The sequence below is a fragment of the Palaemon carinicauda genome, chromosome 3, assembly GCF_036898095.1.
Source record: "Palaemon carinicauda isolate YSFRI2023 chromosome 3, ASM3689809v2, whole genome shotgun sequence".
Classification (NCBI taxonomy): Eukaryota; Metazoa; Arthropoda; class Malacostraca; order Decapoda; family Palaemonidae; genus Palaemon; species Palaemon carinicauda.
In genome coordinates this window covers 76,671,186-76,698,687 of record NC_090727.1, presented here as the reverse complement: position 1 = coordinate 76,698,687, position 27,502 = coordinate 76,671,186, and the positions used below count along the sequence as shown (strand labels likewise).

At 46.8% G+C, this 27,502-nt stretch overlaps 1 long non-coding RNA gene across 2 annotated transcripts in view; it reads left to right on the top strand.

The window, feature by feature from the left end:
• The first annotated feature begins 739 nt into the window (after positions 1 to 739).
• The window catches only part of LOC137638347 (uncharacterized), an 80,851-nt gene continuing 54,088 nt past the window's right edge, over positions 740 to 27,502 (top strand). For both annotated transcript variants that reach the window (XR_011044087.1, XR_011044086.1), the window contains exons 1-2: positions 740 to 806; positions 3,905 to 4,046. This is a non-coding gene — a long non-coding RNA (uncharacterized lncRNA). The remainder of the gene's footprint in view (positions 807 to 3,904; positions 4,047 to 27,502) is intronic.

The following is a 27,502-nucleotide window of genomic DNA, read 5'->3' as shown; positions in this document are numbered from 1 at the left end:
GACCTTAGTTCAATGTTACTCGAGAGTGTGTGTGTGTGTGTGTGTGTGTGCTTAGAAATATACAGAAAGTGGAAGATAGAAATTAAAGAAGAAGAATAAATAAATATGACAACTAACAACTGCATCTGTGATATTTATTTTTAGAACCGGAATAAAAACGTTAAAACTGAATATTATAAATAGACTCAAACGGGGAAGTCTAAATAAACTGTAATTTTTGTGAAAATAAGAAGACTTAAGCATTTTATTTTTAAACCTTACAGGGAAGACCTAAAGCAAATAATATGATAATTTTTATTTACTGAAAGAAATATAGAAAAGAAGTAAATATTTAGACATGATTTTCAGTAAAAGCAAAATAATATAATAGAAAGATTATCTAAATCGCTAGATTTTTAGAGGCGCCGTTGTAAAGGCAACATCTAAGGGTCTTGTTTTCAGAGGAATTGTCCCAAAATAGGGAAATTTCTAGTGAATCTGGGGAAAAACTTGTGAAAGTCACCATATTTTGGTTTGCTGCTGTGAATTATATTCCAACGTTTTTGGTTGAAAAAATTTATCTTATGAGAGACAATATATTATATAACGTACTTTGAGAAGATGATGAACTATAGGTAGCAATTGAAATAGCTCGTGTTGAAGAAGTACTATGGAAAAATTACCTCATATTTTGGGGAATTTTTTAGGGTATTCTGGGGATTTCCTGTGAGCAAGCTGTTGCTAATCCTATGTAAACAAGACGAAATCCACTTGGCAAACCTTTTGTACTAAAAGATTTTTTTAATCGTGTTTTTAGTGTATATAAAGTAAGTATCGTTTTGGTAATCCTAAGGTTTATACATTTAATGTTATGGGAACCTATTTATATAGGTGGTACACTTAAAATTGTTATGGAAATTATAAAAAAAAGGTTTGTTGACAGTTGAATGTCTTATGTGGGTTGTTAGCTGCCACGTGTTTCATGTTAGGTAGGGGTCCCCCATAGGATTTATATATATATAATAATACCGACTTCCTAACTTACCATCCAGGTCCATACCTAACCTGCCCCAGGATGCAAGGGTTTGACCTTATGGGGCAAAGACCCCTTCTCTTATTTGACCCAGAACACCTTGTCATTAGAAAGCATTAATTAATTCATTTTAACGTAATTTATGATATTGTGTCCACTTTAGATTCTGAAGGAGAATGATTGACATTTGATGATCTGGGAGCCTTTGTAGTTGGTTGGGACAGACAGCTCCTGAAATCCCAAAAAGCTAGGACTGATGAAACCACATTTTAATAAAGGGAAACACAAGAACACTACTTAACCTAAGGTTCCCCACCTAACCTAAAGTAACCTAGGAGCCGTATCCTTACCTACCGAGAGCTGACTGCTGTATCCTTCGCTTACCCTAAGACTAAGTTGAGACTTAGTCTTAGGGTAAGCGAAGGATACAGCAGTCAGCTGTGTTTACTTAAAACCGTGGTAAATTTTTACAAGCACTTACCAGGCCATAGGCGATATTTGCCATTACAAACAACATCAGCTACACATTTCAGTCACTTTTTCTTCTATGCACTTTTTGGCGGAAATGCATAATTAACGAGTTATTCAATATCTTATTTTTAATATTTGTTAAAAAATGGACAAGTCATTCGACATGTTGACTCCACAGCAAATATTGTCATCTGAGCCTCTTTGCACCCTCGCATACCCATAAGTAAGTAGTCCAATATATACTAATATTTTCCTCAGCCAATTTTTTTTATTTGTTTCATTTGTATGCATGTCTTTTACATATTGTAATTAATATTTTGTTATTTTGTTATTTAGTTTACGTTAAATCACTTAGAAAAACGTTATTGTGGTTTTTTTTTCCCCCCCCTTTCTAAGGCATTTTTGGTCCGAGACACAAGCGTTAGCGGTTGAAAAGCATTTTTTTCGTGCATCCTCTCAGGCATTTTATTTTTCTCTTCTCGTTTTTCATGTTTGTATGCATGTATTTTAAACATTTTACTTAATATTTTGTTGTACCAAAATGGGTTAGCGTATTTCTCTGTACTAGTTTACGTTGAAGCACCTAGAAAAACGTTATATTAATTTTTTTTAGTTTTTTCCCCTTTTTGGAGGCATTTTGGGTGCGAGACACACACATTTCCGGTATGGCGCGCATTAATCTTCTGCACATTCGTTACAGTTCAAATTTTAGTTTGCGATGGCAACCGTCGAAGTCAGTTGTGCGGGCTGTAGTCTTGACTATTTTAAGTGTATCAATACCTTTTATTCGAAAAACAGCGAAATCATAATTTTTTTCAAGGACACGGTGCTTTACCTGTGGCAGTGAAGTGCCCCCATTGTGATATTCTTTGCAGTTATAATAGTAATACGCACCTGTTTTTCTGTCGACGTCGTAGGAAAGCTCCCAAGAAAAAAGCTAGTGTTCAGTGTACATACACCGTTTCTTTGTTCAAGGGTACATTCTTAGATAATGCACATGTGAAACCTTGGGAAGTGGCTCTTTTTGTGAATCATTTTTTAAGCAAACATTGGGATCACTCTACCATCATAGACTGTTTACATTGGTCGAGCAGAACAAGTGTGGATTGGCGAAGCTTTTGTTCGGAAGTAACCGAAAAGTGGTTTTCAGAACAATCCCTGGTGGGTGGTCAAGACATCGTCGTGGAAATTGACGAAACACTAATTGTACGTAGAAAATATAATCGTGGTAGACAATTAAATCAAGTGTGGTTGTTTGGAGGAATTGAGCGTGTGTCCAAAAAAAAATTTATCATTCCGTTACATCACGAAGGGCAAGACAGAAGTGCTGAGACCCTTATCCCATTAATTAAAAAGTATATCTTGCCAGGCTCTATTGTAATTAGTGATGGTTGGGCAGCGTATCGAAATGTAGGAAATGAGGGATATTCCCACAAAGTGATAAACCATAGTGAGGAGTTTGTCCAAGGGACAGACCCAAGTGTGCACACGCAAAACATTGAAAGACTTTGGAGAGACGTCAAGGAGTGGTCCAAACGACCGGGGAATCGATCTGAATATCTGGAACAATATTTGGCCAGATATTTATTTATTTCACGTTACAATCACGATCAGTGTTACCATCATTTTTGGCTGCAAGTTGGTCAGCTTTACAGACCACATGGTGACCGTGCACGACCCATTGCTGAACAACCTGAAGCAGATAACCCAGTATCGGACTCTGATTCAGACTCATAAGGTAAATACATAATTTTTTCCTGTGACGAGCTAGGTTAGGCACAGTGACCGCTTAGGTTAGGGGCAGTGACCGCCTAGGTTAGGGGCAGTGACCGCCTAGGTTAGGGGCAGTGACCGCCTAGGTTAGGTTAGGTTAGGTTAGGTTGGTTTCTTTAGTTATCAATGGCAAGAAAATATGTTTTTCTAGTTGATTTTGATGTGTTTTGCAGGAATTTCACCTTCATATTTGTCGAAAATACACAGTTTTGTCACACACCATTTGGGGTGTGGGATAAAAACGGGTGATTTCCACCAAAAATGAAGGTGAAATTCGTGCAAAACACATCAAAATCTACTGGTAAAACATATTTTCTGGCCCCTAGGCCCTGGTAAGTCATAGTAAAAATTTACCAAAACCGTCTTCACTCCTTGCAATGTAACACTGAATCCTATTTCATAAATCTTAAAACTTTCTTTATTTCATCGTATTTGAGACCAAGATAAACCACATTTTCCCCAAGAAGAAAATCAACTTGACAATAACAGTTTCCGCCTCCTGTCCCAATAATACATCCATCCCAGATTAAGTATTATGTTGCACACGGCCATTTTGTATATTGAGTTGGAGATCTCCTCCGCGCTCACCTACGGTTGCACGCCATTACCTAATCCAGTGCAGATCACTGACCCAGTCTGTGGTTCCAGTCTAGCAGCCTCTGTGGCTGTACCCTTCGGAGGTGAGCTGACCTACGCATGTTGACGAGGCCAGTCTTTGCTTGGGCCAAGTGATTGAGGATCACTGTTCACCCGGACGATGCAGTGTCGTGTCAATCTCTTCTTTCCCGAGGTACTTCCGTATTATTATTATTATTATTATTATTATTATTATTATTATTACTTGCTAAGCTACAACCTTAGTTGGAAAAGCAGGATGCTATAAGCCTGGGGGCTCCAACAGGGAAAATAGCCTAGTGAGGAAAGGAAACAGGAAAAATAAAATATTTTTAGAAAAGCAACTACACTAAAATAAATATTTTCTATATAAAGTATAAAAACTTTAACAAAACAATTGGAAGAGAAATAGGACAGAATAGTGTGCCCGAGTGTACCCTCAAGCATGAGAACTCTAACCCAAGACAGTGGAAGACCATGGTACTGAGACTGTGGCACTACCCAAGACTAGAGAACAATAGTTTGATTTTGGAGTGTCCTCCTCGAAGAACTGCTTACCTAGCTTAAGAGTCTCTTCTACCTTACCAAGAAGAAAGTGGCCACAGAACAATTATACTGCAGTGGTTAATCTCAGTGATATGATATCACTGAGATTAACCACTGCAGATGTATGAGGTCAGAGGAGAATATGTAAAGAATAGGCCAGACTATTCGGTGTATGTGTAGGCAAAGGGAAAATGAACCGTAACCAGAGAGAAGGATCCAATGTAGCACTGTCTGGCCAGTCAAAGGACCCAATAACTCTCCAGTGGTAGTATCTCAACGGGTGGCTGGTGCCCTGGCCAACCTACTACCTAGAACTGCGAAAGAGATGTCGTAGTGGTTTGTGGACTGCGGCCAGACTTGGCAAGCTGTCTCGTTGTTCCGTATGCCGACTCCCACTCCAGCTGCACTACATTTCAGGGATGCCTGTAGGGTGATGCCTTCCCTTACAAATTCTGTCTCCAAATTGCATCCAAAATTGGTTCCAAACCTTCCAGGTTCCATCTTTGGAAATGCAACAGAGGTGGAACAGCTCTGAGAGTCTCGTACGACAAATCTATTCAAGACTCTCTCTCTCTCTCTCTCTCTCTCTCTCTCTCTCTCTCTCTCTCTCTCTCTCTCTCTCTCTCTCTCTCTCTCTCTCTCTCTCTCTCTCTCTCTCTGTTAGTAAAAGTGGACAGCGGCTGATTTGGGTCTACCCCAGTCTCTCTCACAGAAGGGACTTACAGTCCAACCGAGACAAAAGTTGACGAGATGGACGCAATGTCAGCAAACCATCGATCAATTCCAGGATCAGCAGAAGTCTATGGGGACAGGTAGCCGCAGTTCACTTACACTATCTCTTTGGTCCTCTCAAAGCTTCGCTGGTCCCATGGAACTTCATAAGACGAGGCTTCCAATGCAGCTAACTCTGCTCGTTTTTCCTTCTGAGAAGTGTCTGAAGGAGAAGATAGTTTGGGGAGGGAGGAGTAGGTGGAGTAGGAAGAACAGATCACATAACTCTTCTTCCCTTTCCAATGGATCTTCCTTGCTACCATGAATGATTCAGCAGTTCCTACTGATTAGGGTTCTGCTACGTCTGTTAAACTATCAAGATGTTTATAGACAAGACACAATGAAAATTCACTTGTGTGCAGCTGCTAAACTGAGAAGCACCATGACATTTTTAAAATCATGCGCCATTACATCAAACAGCTGATCTTGTCACCACTTGGTAGTCTGCTTCCTAAACTCGTTCTATGTGAACCGAGTGTTGGCCCAAAGGCTGCAAGGTTTCTCCCATTAATTTCTCTATTCTATTTTCTTTGTATTTCGGTTAACCATAACGGTTTTACTTTCAATTCAAGAGGAGTCTCTACTGAGTGAACTCCCCCGAGGGGGAGAAACACTCGCAGGAGAGACAGACGTTGAACTTAGTTTCCCCCTCGAAGGATGTTCAGGAACGGGGGAAACTAAGTCGGCAGCAACCGCTGGAGAGTCTGGAGGGGCAGAGTAGTTGGATGACATTAAGTGTGACACCTCTGACACTACAACGTCGAAGAGGGCCTGAGGATCTACCTCTGACGGTGATGATGAATGCTGAACAGAAGCACCCATATGGGTGAACTGCAACAAAGCTTCCTTGGAGGGCGGACCCGTAAGCCCCAAGGAAGACCAAATCTGCAACAAAGGGGTTAATGACAAGGCCTCACCCAGGGGACAAGGTGGGGCCGCTTTGCTAGGGGAAGGAACACCATCTCTCAAGAACCGGGGTTGGCCGACATTAACTTGGTCTACACTACTACTTGACGGTCTCTCGTAAGGGGCCGAACGAGTAGGAGCTTTGAGGAGGGTCGGGAGACGGAAGAAGAGGCTTTGGGTTTTCCACCCTAGACTTCTTCATCTGCCATCGCCCAAACCTCTCCCACTGGCAGGAAAACCATTCCCTACACTCATTACACTTATTTACCCTATCACACCGTTGTCCTCTGCATATAGGACAAAGGGTGTGAGGATCTTTCTCCACCGCCGACATAAACGTTCCCCAAGGGCGGCCGGAGAGTCCAGGGCTGGTGCGCATGGTCGCAGAAGTCAACTTCACAAACACACACTAGAGAAAAGAAAAAGCAAAAATTCATTAATGGCTGCCAATATACGGCAAGGATGAAGAGCGGCAATGTCCGTTCACCATCCGAGCCAAACGCGAAGTGAGCTCAATCACAGGTGTGTGTGTGTGGGGGTGGGGGGGAGTAGCAAGCTACCCTCCCCAACCCCCGCTAACTAGCGGTATGGGTAGTTAACCCTCGTTGTAAATTAATGGCTTGTCATTTCAGCTATGCCGAAAGTAATACCCCTATTAAATAGCTAAGGTTTTTATAGTTAGGAAAAATACAATTGTTCCGTAACCGAAATACAAACCACGCTATTTACACAGGGTTTACCTTTTAGCGCAGCTGAAATGGCGAGCCATTAGAATTTAACGAGGGTGTATTACCCCCGCGCTAGTTAGCGGGGGGGTAGGGGAGTGGTAGCTAGCTACCCCTCCCCTCCCTCACACACAGATGAATGCTCACTTTCACTTTTGGCTCGGACTGTGACAGACGTCTCTGTCTTGGTCCTCTCTTGGCAGCCATTGTTTGTTTTGTCTTTACTTAATCGCTTACTTTTCATTTACTCAATATATATGTAAACATGTTTTCATGTTTGTATACATATTTGAGTATAGAAATCAGTAAGTTTCCTTTTCAGATTTGTGTGTGTAGTGTACTTATCTACGTGGTGTCCTTGGCAGTTGGCCGCCACGGCGTTATGGGTGGCGATCGAGTTTGACTTATGTCTTTCTCTCTCTCTCTCTCTCTCTCTTGAGGTCGTTCACCCTTTGACTACGTGTTACTACGCCCTTGTAGCTTCCTTTCCGTGTGGGGGGGTTGCTACGCCGTACGTTTGTCTCAATTAGTTTATGAATCTAATTGTATTTGTTGATTTTTCAGCTTTGTAGAACTATTCCTTTCGGGGTTTTCGTTCTTTCTTTAGTGTTCATTCATTTTTAAATTACATAATTACATAGTTACATAATTATAATTGTTATAATTCTGTTTTGGTTACAGCTCTCCTTCCGTGAGTGTAAGTGGTTGTGAGGGCACGTGCCTGTTGTGTAATTCTTGTTCCTTTCCCTCGGGATTCCTCTTCGGAGCCTTCCCGGGGGAATGAATGTGTACTAATGTTTTTTTGTTTTATTTTTTTACAGTTACCGATCTAGTTCGTTTCTGTAATATAGCAACGGTGTGAGCTGTCTTGTTGAGTCCTGGGGATTCGGCTGTTGCTGCCTCCCCCCTTGTGTTTTCGTCAGGGGCGTGTCTCCTTCTACTGGAAGTACTCCCGTGACGACGAACAGCTCTCCAGTTCATTTTAGAACTCTCAGGAGGCTTGCCTCCTTGGGCAGGTAACTTTCCTTCCGAGGGAAGTTTTTCCTGTCCAGGCTTGAGTTTTTCAACTTATGGAGGGTTCTCCTCTTGCCTTTTTTTCGTGCGACTATGCTCTTGGTGCTGAGCGGTCACACCTGCAGTTTCGCTCAAGGGGCTGGGCAACTGCAGGAGCTCCTCTTCGGAGGATTGCTCCTTTTAGGTCACTGCTGACCAGTCTCTTCTACGAAGTGTTTCTCTTTCGTTCGCGAGAGAGTACACTCATAGAGACTCCTCTTCGGAGGTTTCTTCTGTTGCTGTTGCTGTTGGCCTCCCTCGCCGTAAGGCCCACCGTCCGCCTCGTCGTAAGAGCCTCTCATCTCCCTATAAGGGTGCTTGGGGCGCCTTTTTGAATCTCCGTTTGCAGCCTACAACTCCATTTTCTCGATCTTCCGCCTTGGTGCAAATGGACAGCAGTCTGATCTCGTCTTCCGACGGGCAACGGTCTTCCCGACGGACAGCGGTCTTCCGACGGACATCAGTCTCCCGGCGGACAACGATCCCTTTGGGGCAAAGGGTTGCCTCCCACGGGGGTTCTTCCCTTGCGTGTCAGGGTTTCCCTGCGCGCCCTTCTGCTGTGTTCTCTCCTGCTCCTGCTCAGTGTTAACGCACAGGCGCTCTTCTGCTCATCAGCGCTCTCCTGTTCGTCAGCGCTTTCATGATGATCATCCCTGCTGTTCCTGTTGGTTCCTGTTACGCGCCCTGTGCGCCTACGTTCGCCCTCGCGATCTAGAACTTCGGTTCAGGTCGGGGTCAAGGACTCTTCTTCTATACGCAGGCTTCCACGCGTAGCCTTCTGCTCGTCAGCGATCATCAGCTCGCCAGCGATCATCAGCCCGCCAGCGATCACCTGTCTCTCGGCGATCTCCGGATCGCCCGCGTGTGTTACAGCCGGCATGCCAACGTTCTCCAACTCTTTTGAAGGAACATGGTTCGCCAGCTACTAGCTCACCTGCGCATGCTGATCGCCATCTCGCGACCCTCGACTGCGGATGCTGATCGCCATCGCGCGACCCTCGACTGCGGATGCTGATCGCCATCGCGCGACCCTCGACTGCGGATGCTGATCGCCATCGCGCGACCCTCGACTGCGGATGCTGATCGCCATCGCGCGACCCTCAACTGCGGATGCTGATCGCCATCGCGCGACCCTCAACTGCGGATGCTGATCGCCATCGCGCGACCCTCAACTGCGGATGCTGATCGCCATCGCGCGACCCTCAACTGCGGATGCTGATCGCCATCGCGCGACCCTCAACTGCGGATGCTGATCGCCATCGCGCGACCCTCAACTGCGGATGCTGATCGCCATCGCACACCTGCGGATGCTGATCGCCATCGCGCGACCCTGCGCATGCTGATCGCCATCGCGCGATCGCCCACCTGCAGAGGCTGCTCGTCATCGCGCGACCGCCCATCTACGCATGCTGATCACCATCGCGCGATCGCCCTCCTGCACATGCTGCTCGCGATCGCTCACCTTCGCATATTGCTCGCCAACGCACGATCGCTCACCTGCGCATGCTGCTCGACCATCGCGTCGGCATAACACAACGCGCCATCGCCAACCTGCGCGTTAGCGCTCACCAGCTCACCACCGATCGCTTGTTGATCCATATCGCCAGCAGCGGTCTTCCTCGCCCACGCGGCAGCGCGTTTCCTCGCCATCGCGCTAACGCTTGCGTTCGCCGCCTCGGACTCGCGCTCATCCACCTGCCCACCCTCACGACCGCTCGCCCGCGCGACCGCTTGCCTGTGCGTCCGCGCGACCATTCGCCTGCGCGCCCACACGCCCACGTGCCTGCATGTCTACGCTCATGCGCGTCCGCGCCCATGCTCTCCAATGTTCGCCCACGCGCGAACCAACGGTTTTCCATCACGCGGACGGATGGTGTTCCGTCGCGCGAACCTACAGTGTTTCTTCGCACAAACGTCGGCTTATTTCTTGCAGTATCCATTGCTCGTCTATGGGTTATCGCTCGCCGACCACCAGCTCTCGCCCTTCCTACCACGCTCGCCCTCCTTCTGTGCTCCTTCGCTCACCTTCGTTTGCGTTACCGCACATGGGTGCTTCCACGTTCGCCCACGCGAAAATCTTTGAATTACCGTCGCGCGAGCTCCAGGGCGATTGCGACCTCGATTCCCAATGGGGTTTTCGCAGCATGGCCAGCCTGGCGAGTTCTTCTGGAGCGTTTTTAAATATTAAACTTAGCCGGTGAATATATAATAGCTGACGTCTCTGACGGCTCGACAGAATTCAAAAACTCGCGAGCGATCGCCATGAAGGTAGCGGGTGTGCCCACCAGTGCCGACTATCGGCCAGATACCGCATATACATGTAAACAGCTCCAGTTCTTCTCTGTCGGTTTCATCGACAAGTCGATTCCACTCGCTATTATGACCTCGAGTTTTCTACCGAATTGGTGAAGTACTTGGTTTTGGTTTTATTGCTTTCGCCGTGTTGGATTATTCAATACTATCCTCAAAAGAAATGCTTTTGAAAGGAGAGTAAAAGTGTTTTGCCCTTGCTCTTTTATCTCTGGTTTTTTCCATAGGGTAAAGATGGCCGACCCTTCCCTTAGTGTACGGAAGTATGTTTTAGGCTTTTAGCAATTATCTTATCACGTTATAAATTGTTGTTGTTAATTATAGATTTTCCTCTATATATTTTATATCTCACCCGCCTTTATTAGGCCTCTTCGATTAGCTTTCCATTTATACTAAACATCAAGATAAATTTTATGTTTTTGTTTATATGCGGCCTTACCTATTCCTCCCCTAGTCCGAGAGTAGGCGGTCCTAACTTGGAAACCGAAGTTAAACAACGTTGAGCCCATTCAACTTTTATTTTCGTTATGTTTAAATCATTTGCTCTGTAAGAGTTATGAAATGAATATTTTTCAATATCAAACTTACCCGATGATCATATAGCTGCATCCCTGCTGCCCGACAGAAAAAACCTACGGGCGGAATACGCCAGCGATCGCTATACAGGTGGGGGTGTACATCAACAGCGCCATCTGTCAAGTAGGTACTCAAGTACTCGATGTCAACAAAGAACCAATTTTCCCTCTGTCGTGCCACTGGCAAGACCTACTAAATACGCCGTCCCTAACTGGATTTGTTTTCACAACGATTTGGTGAAGTACACTATTCCAGTTTTGAGCTTTCGCTATGCAGGGGTTTTATCTTCATTTCAAAACTTGAACTCGTTTTGGATAGATTTAATTATGGTGACGAAGAGAGTATGGACTCTTTCACTTTTAAATGGCCGACCCTTCCCTTAGATGGAAGTGTTGGTGACGAAGAGAGTATGGACTCTCTTTCACTTTTAAATGGCCGACCCTTCCCTTAGACGGAAGTGTGTTTAGGTTTTTGGTATTTTTGCTTAACAAGTTATAGATCTATTTATTTTATATCTCTCCGCCTTTATAGGCCTCTTCGATTAACTTTCCATTTATTATAAACTTATAAAATTAATTTTATGTTTGTTTATATGCGACCTTTCCTAATAGTAGGCGGTCCTTACTTGGAACCGAAGTTAATTAACATTGAGCCCGTCATATCGTATTTACCTTTTAAGAATTTAATACTTTTTTAATTTTAATGTTTTGTGAAAGAATTTCTTTGATAGTCTCGTACTGTTTTCAAAGATGAACTAACGTTTAGTTTAGTCTCCGCAGTTGTTGACGTTCAGAACGTTCAACATGCGCTCTATCGTTACGATAGAGAGAGAGTATTTCACGGTTTCACGTTGCAGTAAGAGTAAACCGATTCTAGCGTTTCGTTCTTTCTTTCTTAGCTTAAATGGTTTAAATTCTAAATAAAGGAACTTTTTATTTGGGAAACCTTTCAGTTTTTTCCTTTAGCAATAATATGTTTTAACGATATATAATTGGGCTCTTCTCTCAGGTTCTAAGTCAAGAGAGAAGAGAGAGAGAGTTAGAGACGGAGGGAGAGAGAGGAGAATAAACGTTTCGTTCAAGCGGGTAACGTTGTTCTCGTTTTTTTTACTCTTCTCCCTAGTCGCTGTAGGGGAAGAAGGTAAAACGTTTCTAGAGTTTTATTCTTGTTCCCAGGCTTTATGCGGTGAGAGATTTTAAACGTAGTTTATTTTGATCTAGTGTTTAGTCTCTTTTCCAGCCACTGAATTCTTTATCTTTATTATGTTTTTCTGTTGCATTGTAAAACTGTTTTCGCAATTACTACCTTTTAATGAAGGATAGGATTGCGTGTTTCAGGTAGAAATCAGTTAAAGTTTCGATTTCAGTAAAATAAGTGCAAACAGAAAATCAAAAGTGATAAAGTGATATGCGCAAAGTGTTACAGTGTTGCGTTCGAGGGTTCGTCTGTTCGTGCCAGTTGTTCACCTAGTCCGGGACCTCTTACAAGCTCCCAAGCCCAGGGGAGAAGTAATGTCGAACGACTTATGGGTTCCACAGGCCTTGATCGACGAACAGACGTTTCCCTCCGTGGTTTCGGGTGTATCTACACACGTTGCCGACGTGATCGCCCCACCCACACAAAGACGAGAGAGCCCATTTATTCCTCGTCTGCGGAAGAGGTTTCTCGTAGAAACCATGGACCAAATCTTGCAGCTTTTTAAGTGCAATTCGGTCCCTTCCGCGCAAGTCCAACGGCCTAGGTGTAGCCACTGGGTCAGTTCGGACTCGCTGCAGTCATCCGACGACTGCACACCTCCCAAGAGAGGCAAGGTGGTACCGCAACAGGCAGTAACTCCGTCTGTTGCCGCACCAGCTGTTTTAGACCCTCAGTCACAACGGACAGTAGCTCCGTTTGTTGCCGTTTTTTGTAGACCCTAGTGGTCTTTACTGCAGTCTATGCAGACTCAGTTAGCTGCGGTTATGCAGGAGTTTCGTGCGGAGAAGGTTTACACTGCTCTCGTTAGCCTACAACCTGCCACGGTTGTGCGCCCAGCTCACGCTGAGGCTGCCTGCTCCCACACTCCGGCTGCGGAGAGCTCCACCTCCGATGCGCGTTCGACCCTGCCAGACGCATGTTAACGTTAGCCGACGTGCGGCTCCCTCCGTTAACATGCGTGAGCTACCGCATCAGCAGTGGGAAGGTGGAGTCAAGCTGCCGTGTTTTGACGCGATGTGTTAGTTTCCGCAACCCACGGTAGTCCCCACCACGCACCACCACTCCGCTTTGGTTGTTGCCTGCTCCCACACTCCGACTTCGGAGAAGGTTGACGATGCACCCGTTGGCCTACAGCCTGCCACGTTTGTGCGCCCAGCATGGCTGCCTGCTCCCACACTCTTGTTGTGAGAGCTCCTCCACCCATGCGCAGTCGACCCTGCCAGACGCATGCTGACTCCCACAGACACACGGAGCACTCCGTTGCCGTGCGTGAGCTACCACAAGCTGCCGTGTTTTGACACGGTGTGTCAGCCTCCGCAACCCACTGTGGTTACCGCCACTCGCCCGCAGCAGACTAGTCAGTCAGGAGTTGAGGCTTCCCCACACAGCTTTGGTTGTTGCCAGCTCACAGACTGTCAAGCAGTTACATGACGTTGCCTTCTGGTCTGCTACTAATGCACCAGTGCTGTATGTCCTCACGCACCTGTTGTGGTTGACAGTTCAGTTTTTGACAGTTCACAGACTGTCAAGCAGTTACTAACGTTGCCTTCTGGTCTGCTGCTTATGCACCAGTGAAACCCTCACTGAGATAACCTAGCTTTTCTCGGACATGGTTCCTGTAGATGAGAAAGTGCTGTTCTCCCTCCTTCTGATATTCCCTTGAGGACTCTGTCATTTGGAGAGGAGCCTTAAGCTGCTTAGCCTCCTATGGACTTTAATTAAAGCATCACATGCTTCCAGGGATGGTAAATGGTTCCGCTTCAGTCGCTAACCCCGTCTGTTGCCACACCTGCTCCCATAGACCCTAATGGGCTTTGTTGCAAGACATGCAGTCCAAGCTTAGTCCTTGATAGAGAATTTTTTACGGAGAAGAACCTTCTAGCCAACAACCTTCTTACCGGTTGGTTGTACGCCCTGTTGACGCTGAGGTATCCTACTCACGTCCGCCAGTTGAGATGGTTCCTCCACCGGTGCGACCCAGTGTGGGTTGCCAGTCGCACGTTGACGTTAAGCGACTCTCGGAGGTGGTTGTGGACGTTCAGTGTGTCACTAGGAAGACGTTCAACAACCAGCAGAGGTGACTTGTTGTGACGCAGTGCGGCAACCTCAGCAACCCGGTAGGGGGTTGTCTGCACAACCCAGACAGTCTAGACAGTTTCGGGTTGTCGCTGTACTTCCTCGCGTCCCCATGGTTGACAGTTCACAGACTGTGCAGCAGTACCATGATCTTGTGTCCGGCTCCGTCACGCATCCACCAGTGCGACCGGATTCAGCGAGTCAGACGTTGCCCACTCCGTTGCCGTTTCTTCATCAGTTTCGGATGAGGAACCCTCTGATGAGGACATGGCTGAACAAGGCGATCCATCCAGAAGATGCTGAAGAAGGAACACGGCCCTGTCAGGCTGTGGATGAGTCTGGTTAGGACACTGTCATCCGTGGTTCAATTGGTGTCACTTGGAAGACTACACCTCCGTCCTCTTCGGTATCATCTAGCTCTTCACTGGAAAGGACAAGACGCTAGAAGCGGTCTCGATCCCGGTTTCCGGAAAGATAAGTCTGGTCTGACTTGATGAAAGGACTTTATCAACCTTTGAATGGGTCTTCCCCTGACTGTTCAGACTCCCAACCACGTTCTCTTCTCAGACGCATCGGACGTAGGCTGGGGTGCGACCTTAGGCGGTAGGGAATGCTCGGGATTATGGAACTCGAGTCAAAGGACAATGCATTTCAACTGCAAGAAGCTTCTGGCAGTACGTCTGACCTGGAAAAGCTTCAGGTCTCTCCTTCAAGGCAAAGTGGTGGAGGTGAACACGGTCAACTCCCTGCTTTGATGTACATCTCCTAGCAAGGAGGGACCTACTCTCTGACATGGTACGAGTTCGCAAGTGACCTCCTCTCCTGTTCAACAGGTCTAGACTTTTCACTAGTAACGAGTTTCATCCAAGGCAACTTGAATGTCTTAGCAGATTGTCTCAGTAGGAAGGGACAATAATTCCAACATATTGGACCCTCCACAAGGATGTATGCAAGAGACTTTGGGTCACCTTGGGCCAGCCAACCATAGATCTCTTCGCAACCTCGATGTCCAAGAGGCTCCCAATACTTTGCTCACCTATCCCGGACCCAGCAGTAGTTCTTATAGATGCCTTTCTACTAGATTGGTCTCATCTAGATCTATATGCATTCCCTCCGTTCTAGATTGTCAACAAGGTACTGCAGAAGTTCGCCTCTCACGAAGGGACAAAGTTGACGCTAGTTGCTTCCCTCTGGCCCGCGAGAGAATAACTTACCGAGGTACTTCGATGGCTAGTAGACGTTCCCAGAACACTTCCCCTAAGGGTGGACCTGCTACGTCTGCCACGCGTAAAGAAGGTACTCCAAGGCCTCCACGCTCTTCGTCTGACTGCCTTCAGAATATCGAAAGACTCTCGAGAACTAGAGGTTTTTCGAAGGAGGCAACCAGAGCGATTGCTAGAGCAAGGAGAACAGCCACCCTTAGAGTCTACCAATCGAAGTGGGAAATCTTCCGAAACTGGTGCAAGTCAGTATCCGTATCCTCGACCAGTACCTCTGTAACTCAAATAGCTGACTTCCTCTTATATCTGAGGAAAGAGCGATCTCTTTCAGCTCCCACTATCAAGGGTTACAGAAGCATGTTGGCATCAGTCTTCCGTCACAGAGGCTTAGATCTTTCCAACAATAAAGATCTACAGGACCTCCTTAAGTCTTTTGAGACCACGAAGGAGCGTCGTTTGGTTACACCTGGTTGGAATTTAGACGTGGTTCTAAGATTCCTTATGTCAGACAGGTTCGAACCACTTCAATCAGCCTCCCTGAAAGATCTCACCTTTAAGACTCTTTTCCTGATATGCTTAACCACAGCTAAAAGAGTCAGTGAGATTCATGCCTTCAGCAAGAACATCGGATTCTCATCCGAAACGGCTACATGTTCTACATCTTGGTTTTCTAGCCAAACACGAGCTGCCTTCTCGGCCTTGACCAATATCGTTCGGTATTCCAAACTTATCGTATGGTTGGAAATGAACTAGAAAGAGTATTATGTCCTGTAAGAGCTCTTAAGTTCTATTTTAAAAACCTTTTGAGGCCCGTCTGAAGCTTTATGGTGTTCAGTTAAGAATCCATCTTTGCCTATGTCAGAGAATTCTTTATCCTATTTTATCAGACTGTTAATACGAGAAGCTCATTCCCTTCTGAATGAGGAAGACCAAGCTTGGCTGAAGGTAAGGACACACGAAGTTAGAGCTGTCACAACTTCCGTGGCCTTTAAACAAAATAGATCTCTGCAAAATATATTCGACGCAACCTATTGGAAAAGCAAATCAGTGTTCGCGTCTTTTATCTTAAGAATGTCCAGTCTCTTTACGAGAACTGCTACTCTCTGGGACCATTCGTAGCAACGAATGCAGTAGTGGTGGGGGCTCCACCACTACAATTCCCTAATTCCAGAACCTTTTTAATCTTTCTCTTGAAATATTTTTGGGTTGTCCGGAAGGCTAAGAAGCCTTTCGCATCCTACTTGATTTGGCGGGTGGTCAAAATCATTTCTTGAGAAGCGCCTAGATTAGAGGTTTTGATGAGGACCTTTAGTATGGGTTGCAACCCTTCATACTTCAGCTCCTAGGAGTCGCTCAGCATCCTATGAGGATCGCGAGGCTCAGTAAGGAAGACGTACTTAAAAAGGCAGAGTAATTGTTCAAGTCGTCTTCCTTACCAGGTACTTATTTATTTTATGCTTGTTATTTTGAATAACTGCTAAAATGAAATACGGAATACTTAGCTCATAATGTCAACTTGTAATGCTGGTCTCTACCCACCCCCCTGGGTGTGAATCAGCTATATGATCATCGGGTAAGTTTGATATTGAAAAATGTTATTTTCCTTAGTAAAATAAATTTTTGAATATACTTACCCGATGATCATAAATTAAAGGACCCACCCTTCCTCCCCAATAGAGAACCAGTGGGACAGAGGAGAAAATTGGTTCTTTGTTGACATCGAGTACTTGAGTACCTACTTGACAGATGGCGCTGTTGATGTACACCCCCACCTGTATAGCGATCGCTGGCGTATTCCGCCCGTAGGTTTTTTCTGTCGGGCAGCAGGGATGCAGCTATATGATCATCGGGTAAGTATATTCAAAAATTTATTTTACTAAGGAAAATAACATTTTTTAGTAGATATTTTATGAAAGATTTTCTTTCAATAGTCTTCGTGCTGTTTCAAAGATGAACTAACGTTTGGTTTATTTACACTACGCAGTTTGCGCTCTATCGTTACGATAGAGAAAGAGAGAATCACGGTTTCACTTTGCAGAAAGAGTAAATCGATTTTGACGTTTTGTTCATTCTTCTTTCAAACTGAAGTGTTTTAAATACTAATTTAAAGGAACTTGTTAATTTTCAATTTCTTAGTCCTTTCAGTTTTTTCCTTTGGTCAAATAACCTGTTTATTGACGAAGGGTGAGTGGGCATTTCTCTTCTGTGTGAAATCAAGAGAGAGAGAGAGAGAGACGGAGAGAGAGAGAGGAAGAGAGAACGTTCCGATCTTTATTCTCGTCCCAAGCGAGTAACGTTGTTCCCGATTCAGTTTTTTACTCTCGTCCCAAGTCTCTGTACGGGGAGAAAGGATAAAACCTTTTTAGTTTTTATTCTCGTCCCATGGCACTGTACGGTGAGAGATTGAAAACGTAGTTTTTAATGAACTAGTGTTTAGTCTCCTCCCCAGTCACTGATCCTTTTAACTTTATATTTATTCGATATATATTTTTACTGATTTTTGCTTGTACTAATGTGCTTACATTATACGACTCATTTCGCAATTATAACCTTTTGATGTAGGGGAGAATTGCGTGCTTCAGGTAGAAATCAGTTTTATTCATGCCTAACGTGAAATTATTGAAAAATACGATTTCAGTGAAGTAAGTGCAAAAACAGAAAATCGTAGTGATAAAGTGATAATTGCGCAAAGTGTTTTTTAGTGTTGCGACCGAGGGTTTGTCTGTTCGTGCTTGTCGTTCACCTAGTCCGAGACCTCTTTCAGGCTCCCATGCTACCAGGGAGAAGTAATGTCGTAGGACTTATGGGGACGAGAGGCTTTAACCAACGAACAAACATTCCCTCTATGGTATCGGGCGTGTCTAGCAAGATCGCCCCTACCATAAGACGAGCGAGGCTGTTTTTCTCCTCGTCATCCGAAGGCTTCTCGCAAAAGAAACCTTGGAGCAAAGTTTCTAGACCCTTAAAGCGGAAGTCAGTCCCTTCAGGACAGGTCCAGCGTCCTGGCTGTAGCCATGGTGACAGCTCTGACCCTTTGCAGTCGTCGTAAGACGGTTCGCCTATTAAACGCAAGCGTAACACGGGGTCCGAGGGTCGCGGTAAAGGCAATGTTTTGCCAACACAGACGTTACCGTCGTCTCGGCCCGTTCCGACTCCTGTTGATCCTAAATGGGTTGTCCTGCAGGACATGCAGACTAAGCTTGCCTCCCTTATGGAGAAGTATGACGTTGAGCAGGTTCACGATGAACCTTCGCTTTCGAGTCGCCGTTACACTAAACGAGACTCTGGCCGTCAGCCGCCCAAATGAGCATTTACTCGTCCTTTTGACGTTATGAAACGTGATGTCGGTAGTTTGTCACGTCAGTCGCGTGACTTAGATCCTCACTCGCTGCAGTCCCGTGTTGACTTTCAGCCGCTGCCGCAGCCTCGTGTTGACGTTCAGCCGCTGCCGCAGTCTCGTGTTGACGTTCAGGACGTTCGCCAACCAGCTCAGTTGCCTTGTTTTGACGTTGAACGTCAAGCACCGCAGTCAAGGGTTGTTTTAACTGCTCTATCTAGGCAGTCAAGGCAGTCTCGACTTGACGTCGAGCGTCCTCCCGCACCTGTTGTTGTTGCTGGTCAGTCCTTTAAGCAGTTACATAACGTAGCGTCCTTGACTGCTACTGATGCTCCTTTGCGTGTGGACTCTGCTTGTCAAGCATTGCCACCACGGCAGGTCTCTCCCTTGCTTGAGACTCGGCAATTGTCGGACGAGGTTCCTTCAGATGAGGAAGTTGCTGATCCCCCTCCTACTGATATTCCCTTGGGGACTTTGTCAGACGGAGAGGAGCCTAAAGCTGCTCAGGCCTCTATGGACTTTAAATAAATCATGCTGATTTTTAAGGATCTTTGTCCAGACCATTTTGTAACTGCTGCTCCTCGTTCGCCTAAACGTCAGAGTTTACACTAGGCCTAGCTACTTCGAAGCCGTTGTTTTCTAAGCTAGTGCTCTCTCGCTCTTCTAAGAGAGCTTTACGTTTGCTAGGTGACTGGTTGATCACCAGGAGGAGTTTGGGGTAGACAGCCTTTGCTTTCCCTCCTTTTAAACTGGCTTATAGAGCGAGCGTCTGGTATGACACGGGAGAAGTTCTCGGCTTGGGAGTTCCTGCCTCTGCCCAGAGAGACTTCTCAAGCCTCATAGACTCTCCCCGGCACCTGGCCATGAGACGCTCCAAGATTTTATGGTTGGCTTCAGAGCTAGACCATCTCCTGTTAGGAGTTTTTCGAGCGTTTGAAGTTTTGCTGTACAATTATGTCATGCATAAACAAGGCTATCAGGGATGGCTCCAATGATCTGACAGCCACGTTCTCTGCAGGAACAAGACTATCAGGGATGGCTCCAATGATCTGGCAGCCACGTTCACTGCAGGAGTACTTAAGATGTAAGTGCGCTCAATGTGTTCATTGTCAAGACAAACTTCACGATGAAGACTACCAAGCTGTCTTGACAGCATTAAGGGAAGGCGACTGGATGGTCTCTCTCGACCTTCAGGATGCATACTTCCACATCCCGATTCATCCAAACTTTCAACTACATCTGAGGTTTGTGGACGGGAAAGTAATGTACCACTGTCGAGCACTGTACTCTGACCTCATTCCTGCTCCTCTTGTTTTTACAAGGCCCTTGCAAAATGTAGCAAGCTTTCTAAATTTTTTGAGGATTCAGAGCCTCCCTTTATTTTGACGACTGGCTAATCAAGGCGTCGTCATTATATCGCTGTCTGGAGAGCCCCTAATGGACATTAGACCTAACCAAGGAGCTAGGTCTCAGTGAACGTAGAGAAGTCGTAACTTATAGTATCACATCCCAAACTATTTTTTTGGGGGGAATGGAGATACAGTGTCTGATTTTTCGGCCCTTTTCGTCTCCCGCAAGAATGGAACAAGCTCTGTTAAAAGTCCTTCACTTGCAAGAGAAAAACAGTTGCTCTGTAAGAGTTTGAACTAGCCTCGTGGGAACTCTTTCATCGCTGGAGTAGTTTATCTCTCTGGGGAGACTCAACCTATGCCCTTTCCTATTTCACCTAAAATATTGGAACAAGGAGAAGGGCTTAGTGAGTATCTCTTTCCCAATCTCCAACTCAGTCTAGACATGTCTGACTTGGTGGGACAGCAACATCAGACTTCGAGAAGGTCTTTCTCTTGCGATAGAGAACCCAAACCATGTGTTGTTTTCAGATGCAGCGGATTTGGGTTAGGGAGCTCCACTGGACAGTCTGGAAGGCTCGGTTCTTTGATCCACGGATCAGAAGGAACTCCATTTAAGGCAGTAACATCTCTCCTTTGGCGAGATTTGTGCAGAAATGAATGTCTTGGCGGACGGCCTCAGCAGAAGAGGACAAGTCATCTCCATGGAGTGGACGTTGCCTAAGACTGTGTGCGAGAAGCTATGGATGACATGGGGTCTACCCACCATAGATCTTTTTGCTACTCTCTCTGACAAAGAGGCTCTCGACTTACTGCTTTCCAGTTCCAGATCCAGAGGCAGCTCACATAGACGCTTTCCTGCTGGACTGGTCTCACCTGGACGTTTATGCCTTTCCACCTTTCAAGATCCTAGACAAGGTGCTGCAGAAGTTCACCTCTCACGAAGGGACCAGGTTGACATTGGTTGCCCCACTCTGGCCCGCGAGAGAGTGGGTCACAGAGGTACTTCAATGGCTGGTAGACGTTCCAAGGAGTCTACCTTTAAGGATGGATCTCTTACGGCAGCCCCACGTAAGGAGTCTTCATCAAAGCCTCCCCGCGCTTCGTCTGACTGCCTTCAGACTATCGAAAGACTCTCAAGAGCTCGAGGATTTTCGAAGGAGGCAGCCAGAACGATTGCGAGAGCTAGGAGAGCATCTACCATCAAGGTCTATCAGTCGAAGTGGGAAGTCTTTAGAGACTGGTGCAAGTCATCATCCATTTCCTCTTCCAGTACCTCTGTAGCCCAAATTGCAGACTTTCTCCTACATCTGAGAAATGTTCGCTCCCTCTCAGCGCCCACTATTAAGGGCTACAGGAGCATGTTGGCGTCTGTGTTCAGACATAGAGGCTTAGATCTGTCCAATTATAAAGATCTCCAAGATCTCCTTAAGTCCTTCGAGAACTCTAAGGAGCGTCGTATGGCAACTCCTGGATGGAACTTAGACGTGGTCCTAAGGTTCCTAATGTCCGACAGGTTTGAGCCATTACATTCAGCCTCCCTGAAGGATCTCACCCTCAAGACGCTTTTCTTAGTGTGCTTGGCTTCGGCTAAAAGGGTCAGTGAGATCCATGCCTTCAGTAGGAACATCGGCTTTTCTACAGATAAAGCCACATGTTCACTTCAGCTTGGTTTTCTTGGCCAAAAATGAACTGCCTTCTCGTCCTTGGCCTAAGTCATTTGATATATCTTGCCTGTCAGAGATCGTAGGCAACGAGCTTGAAAGAGTGCTGTGTCCAGTTAGAGCTCTGAAGTTTTATTTAGCTCAGACTAAATCCTTACGAGGTGGATCTGAGGCCTTGTGGTGCTCAGTTAAGAAGCCTTCATTGCCTATGTCAAAGAATGCTTTGTCATATTTTATTAGATTTTTAATCCGAGAGGCTCATTCTCACTTGAGTGAAAAAGATCGTTGCTTGCTTAAGGTTAAGACGCACGAAGTAAAAGCTATAGCAACTTCCGTGGCCTTTAAGCAAAACAGATCTCTGCGAAGTATTATGGACGCGACCGTTTGGAGAAGCAAGTCGGTATTCGCGTCATTTTACTTAAAAGATGTCCAGACTCTTTATGAGGACTGCTACACACTGGGTCCATTCGTTGCAGCGAGTGCAGTATTGGGTAAGGGTTCTACCACTACATTCCCTTAATTCCAATATCCTTTAAATCTTCTCTTGAAATGTTTTTAATTGGGTTGTACGGAAGGCTAAGAAGCCTTTCGCATCCTTTTTGATTTGGCGGGTGGTCAAATGTCATTTCTTGAGAGCGCCCAGATTAAGGGTTTTGATGAGGTCCTGTTGTATGGGTTGTCGCCCTGGATACTTCAGCTCCTGGGAGTCTTTCAGCATCCTAAGAGGATGGCTGGGCTTCGTGAGGAAAGTGGACTAACAAGGCAGAGTAATCGTTAGAGTCAGCTTCCTTACCAGGTACCTATATTTATTTGGGTTTTGTTATGATATAACTGTCAAAAACTCTAAGCATATACGCCGTAAACTGTATTAATACTGGTCTCTACCCACCACCATGGGTGTGAATCAGCTATTATATATTCACCGGCTAAGTTTAATATTTAAAAATGATATTTTGATTATAAAATAAATTTTTGAATATACTTACCCGGTGAATATATAGATTAAAGGCCCCCCCTTCCTCCCCGATAGAGACCCAGCGGGATGAGAAGAACTGGAGCTGTTTACATGTATATGCGGTATCTGGCCGATAGTCAGCGCTGGTGGGCACACCCGCTACCTTCATGGCGATCGCTCGCGAGTTTTTGAATTCTGTCGAGCCGTCGGAGACGTCAGCTATTATATATTCACCGGGTAAGTATATTCAAAAATTTATTTTATAATCAAAATATCATATTTCCAGAACACGGCCTCACCCCGTAAACGCAGAGCATGGCACTTGCAAGAATAGGAGAAACTTAAGGGAGATCTGAGCAACACTCCTCTTTCCTGAACCTGGTTAGCCCTTCCCCGTCATTCCCTGGAAGGATTTTTGGCGGGGGGGCTTTCCGTTCGAGATTTCTCCATCGGACAAGGGGTGACTGCTTACCCCTTCCTCTGGGAGCTTACCAGGTTCTTTCCCTCCTCGGTTACGGCCCGAGGTTTGGTTCAAGGAAGCCACAGGAAGAGCATGGGTACTTTCCTCCTCTCGAGCTCAGGCACCTTGGCCTTTCGTCGTTAAGTATCTAACTTGCGGACAAGCTCGATGTTGTACCATCTGGACGCGCTGACTGAGGGCTTCCTTCGGGTGTCTCATCTTTGGAGGTTGACGACCTCAGACACCCTTCCATCCTTGAGAAGAGTTTGTTTGTGCCCAAGGACAGAGACTTAGACAGCGGCTGTGCGGAGGAAATCGACTTCCGTTTTCACTCCTCCAAGGCGCTTTCTTCCAGACTCTGCAGGGCTCCAGCGCCCTTTTCTTTCAATCACGTCGGCCTAAGTTATCGGCTACGACAACTGGGACAAGGTGTCCAATTGCAGTTTCCTCCTGTCAGGAACAGATGGCACGGGAGACTCCCCCGGGGGGGCATAGTCCTAAAAGGAGTTCACGAACCCTAGAATTGCAGGTTTTTCTCTGGGAGGATGCTTAAGGTTACTCATCCGAATGACAGCTTCCCGATGCCCATTCCCGCACAATCTCTGTGATCAGCCAAGGATATCGCGCCTGCCGTCTCTGTCAGCGAATTCAGTGTCTCTGAACCTCTATGCCATAGCGGCAGCAGAGTTGCCCGGTTGGGCAGAATGATCCATACCTTAGGCGAAGGTCTTCCTTAGGATCATCGACGGCTTCACCCCCGGCCTCTTCAGTCGATCCTTTCTTGTAAGAAAGGATCTGAGAGGGGATGTCCTTAGTCGACCTCTCAGCCCTGATCAAGTTTGTCGAACAAACTTCGGCCAGCGTAGACCAGCAGAATCGATCAGACTGGTAACGAGGCGACAGGACTCCTTAAACCCTGGATCGGAAGGACGGGTACTTTCAGTTTCCATTCCATCTATCTTCCAGGGTGCTCGTCGAATTCAGCCTAGACTGCAAGTATTCCTGCTTATGATGCAGTGTGGCTATCCCGCCGTGGCATAGCAGGTTTGTTTCCCCAGAGAACTCTCCCTGCCTTCCTCTTGGCCGCTCAGGTGCAGGCTTCCGCCTCCTCTGCTGTTTGGAGGGCTGGTCAACTCCGGTAGGCTCGGGTTCGACCTTCTTCAGCGCCGGGACAAGCTTCCGGATGCTTACCATGAGTGTGGGCTCATGGTATTTTGCTTGGAGCCTTCTCTTCCTCTGCCTCAACATCTGGAGTATCTGGCCATGATATTGAGTCAACGGCCTTACCACGTTGGAAACCCCGCTTCTCGTCCGTCCAGCGAGGTTAAGCAACGTCGGTACTTGGATGGGTGACCACCTGGGGACGCCAGATTCTGTTACCACATCCTCCTAGCCTTCCTTTCGGTTGACTGTGGCAAGACTGAGGAGAGTCGCAGTACCTGTTCTCAGTCAAGCAGAGCTTTCAGCCCTACCTTGGAACGTTTCCTAGTTCTCCTTTCCTCATTGACCCGTCTATAGTCCGAACGGTCGCCTCAGGATAAGTTCCATGTGGGGCGATCCAAGTTCCGGTGGCTTCAGGCAATGTTTAACCGGACTTCCTGGCCCCTATGGGACCAGCGGAACTATTAGACCTGCAATGGGTGTTGACCTATGGAGCCTCTTGATGGTAGTGGATATTCTCATCCTTTCCCCACATTCTTGATGCTGTTCTCGGACTCGTCAAAGGAAAGGGGGGGGGGCATGTTCCGGTCCAGGCCTATGGTCAAGACCTGAAGGATACCTCTCCATCATTCAGGCAGGCTTTGGGGCCTTAGTCTGGCCCCTCTACAGATCTTACAGCTCCTGCCGAGTCGCCCCGTGCGCGTCGACTTCATGATTCTGGCGTATTCTAACCAGCAGGGGACGCATTTTCACACCACATCTTGCGGTAGAGATACCGGGTTGATTGAGATTCTCTCATTCCAGGCAGGGGAATGTTCTCTCAGACTATCCGAGCAGAGCCTCGTAGAGAGAGTGTACCTGGGGGTCTTTGACCTTGGGTAACCAGCAAGTACTGGTCTGGGGGACCTGATCGCGACAGCTTGGAACCTCAAGCTTCCGCTATTCTTCCCCCCAGTCTCAGACTCCGAGACTCTGGCAAGATGCATTCCGGTGATGGTGGGACAACTTCGACGCCTGCGTCTTCCCTCCCTTTTGTCTGTGGACAATGGGTCTCAACAAGACCAGGTTGACTGTCAACCTTTCAATGGGAGAGCTCCACTGGGACTATGCGCAGAACGGTTTCTAGACCCTCTGCTTCCCCTGACGGAACTCCCGGGAGAGCTTCTCCCACGGCGCAGACTACTCAAGCAACCACACTGCGACATCTCTCCCGAATCGGGGCGTCGCTTCGGCTTCATGCTTGGAGACACTACGCCGCCTCCTCAAGAAGAGACAACCCGCTACAGTCGCGGTACGGAGGTCGCGTCATCTGCGATATTCATCCACAGGGGTCTCCCAGGCAAAGTGAAGAGTCTAAGGTGGTTGGTGCCGTGGGAGATATACCTCTTCCCTTGAGGCCTCTTCTCCAGCAATAACAGTCTTATTGCCTTTCGGCGGGAGGAAACTCCTTTCCGCTCTCGGCAATGAAGCCTGTCGCTCAGCCTTTCCCTGACCTTCAGGCTTAAAGGAATAACTTTTTCCTGCCCGCTGGATCTATCCTCGCTCATGCGAATCTACGATCGTCCCTGCCCTAGTCGGAGGAAGACCTCCAACTTGGAGCATGGCTCGGACTTTTAGTCCTTTAAGAGATCTTCTCAAGACCCTTTACGACAGGCCTCGGATTGTATTCCGCCTTGGGTCTCCTGCTTACTCTGGCCACGGCCAGTGTGTAAGCAATCTTCTTGGTCTCTTACGACTCCCCCCTTTCTAAGGAAGAGGGGAAGGCAACATTCAGGCTCGCTCCTGAGTTGTTGGCTAGACTCAGAATCTGGGGGTCCCGGCCCTTCAGTCCGATTCATTCAAGATTTCGAGTCTCCATTCTGTATCTGATGTCCCAAGACCTTCTCTTTCTTGCCAGTAAAGGAATCGAGAGGTTAGCGCTGGGAACAGCTGCAGTTTGTCCTCAGTTGCAGCCGATTTGGGAGCACAAGGAGGACATGGGGGTGAGTCACCAGTATACCTCTTCAGCCCGGACTCAAGGACATTCATCTCGACCTGTCTCCAGACCCTCCCCCGTCACGTCGCCCTACAGCACGATGTTGGATACATCGCAACGTCCCTCGCCTTCGAGTAATACTACTCTGTGACGCAGGTGCTACAAGCTGGAGTCTGGAAGCGTCTAATGACCTTCGCAGCCCGCTTCCTGCAGGGCGTGACCCACAGGAGTCTCGATACGTTTTCTATCGCTCTGTGGTGGCTACACAACAGCTGGTCTAACCTCAGGCTCCTTTTTGGACAGGTAGCAGAAGGTTGAGGGCATTGTTATCAGGTTTTAGTCTGCATGAACGAAAGAAGTATGTCTGGCCCTTACTTCTTTCTTCATCATCCCCTCTACGGGGAAGCAGCATCCTGGTCTCTGCATAGCTGACCTCGAACCTCTGCAGGTAAACCATGCTTCCTTGTGTTCCGAGTATTGAGTCAATACTGTCGCGTCCCCCATACCCTGACGAGGTGGTATTGGGAACGTCCTAACCCAGAGTTCCTTCTGGAACTCCAGGTCAACTGCCTAGGACGGGTCACACTTCTTCCTTCACACACAAGCTTACGTAGGCCACATGGTTCCTTGCAAAGCAAGGAACTTTTGAGGTGCAGGGACTCCTTTTATCGAGTGCTACTCACTCGGATTCTGAGTCCCTGGGTAAAGCCAAAGCCAGTATGGCTGGGGACTTTCCACCCTACCTAAGGGGTAAGTCACCCTGTGTAAATAGCGTGGTTTGTATTTCGGTTACGGAACCAATGACAAATTCGAAGATAATTTGTATTTTTAAATATTAAACTTAGCCGGTGAATATATAATAGCTGACGTCTCGGACGGCTCGACAGAAACACAAAAACTCGCGAGCGATCGCCATGAAGGTTGCGGGTGTGTCCACCAGCGCCAACTATCGGCCAGATACCGCATATACATGTAAACAGCCTCAGTTCTTCTCTGTCGGTCTTGTCGACAAGTTGATTCCGTTCCTCGCTGTTGACCTGGAGTTTTTCGTCATTCTTGGTGAAGTACTTCTTTTTGGTTTTGAGCTTTCGCAGTGCAGGTGTTTTTATCTTCAATTAAAACTCTTGAACCCTTTTTTGGATAGGGTTTATTGTTGATGACTTTGGATTGTTTTTGGATTTTCTTTGACTTTTCAAAATGGCTGACCCTTCTCCGATTCCTAAATTTCGTAAATGTAATGCTAGGGATTGTAACAAACGTCTTCCAAAGGCCTCTCTCGACCCACATACCGTGTGTTCTAATTGCCGGGGTAAAACCTGCCAATTAGAAGATCGGTGTGATGAGTGCGTG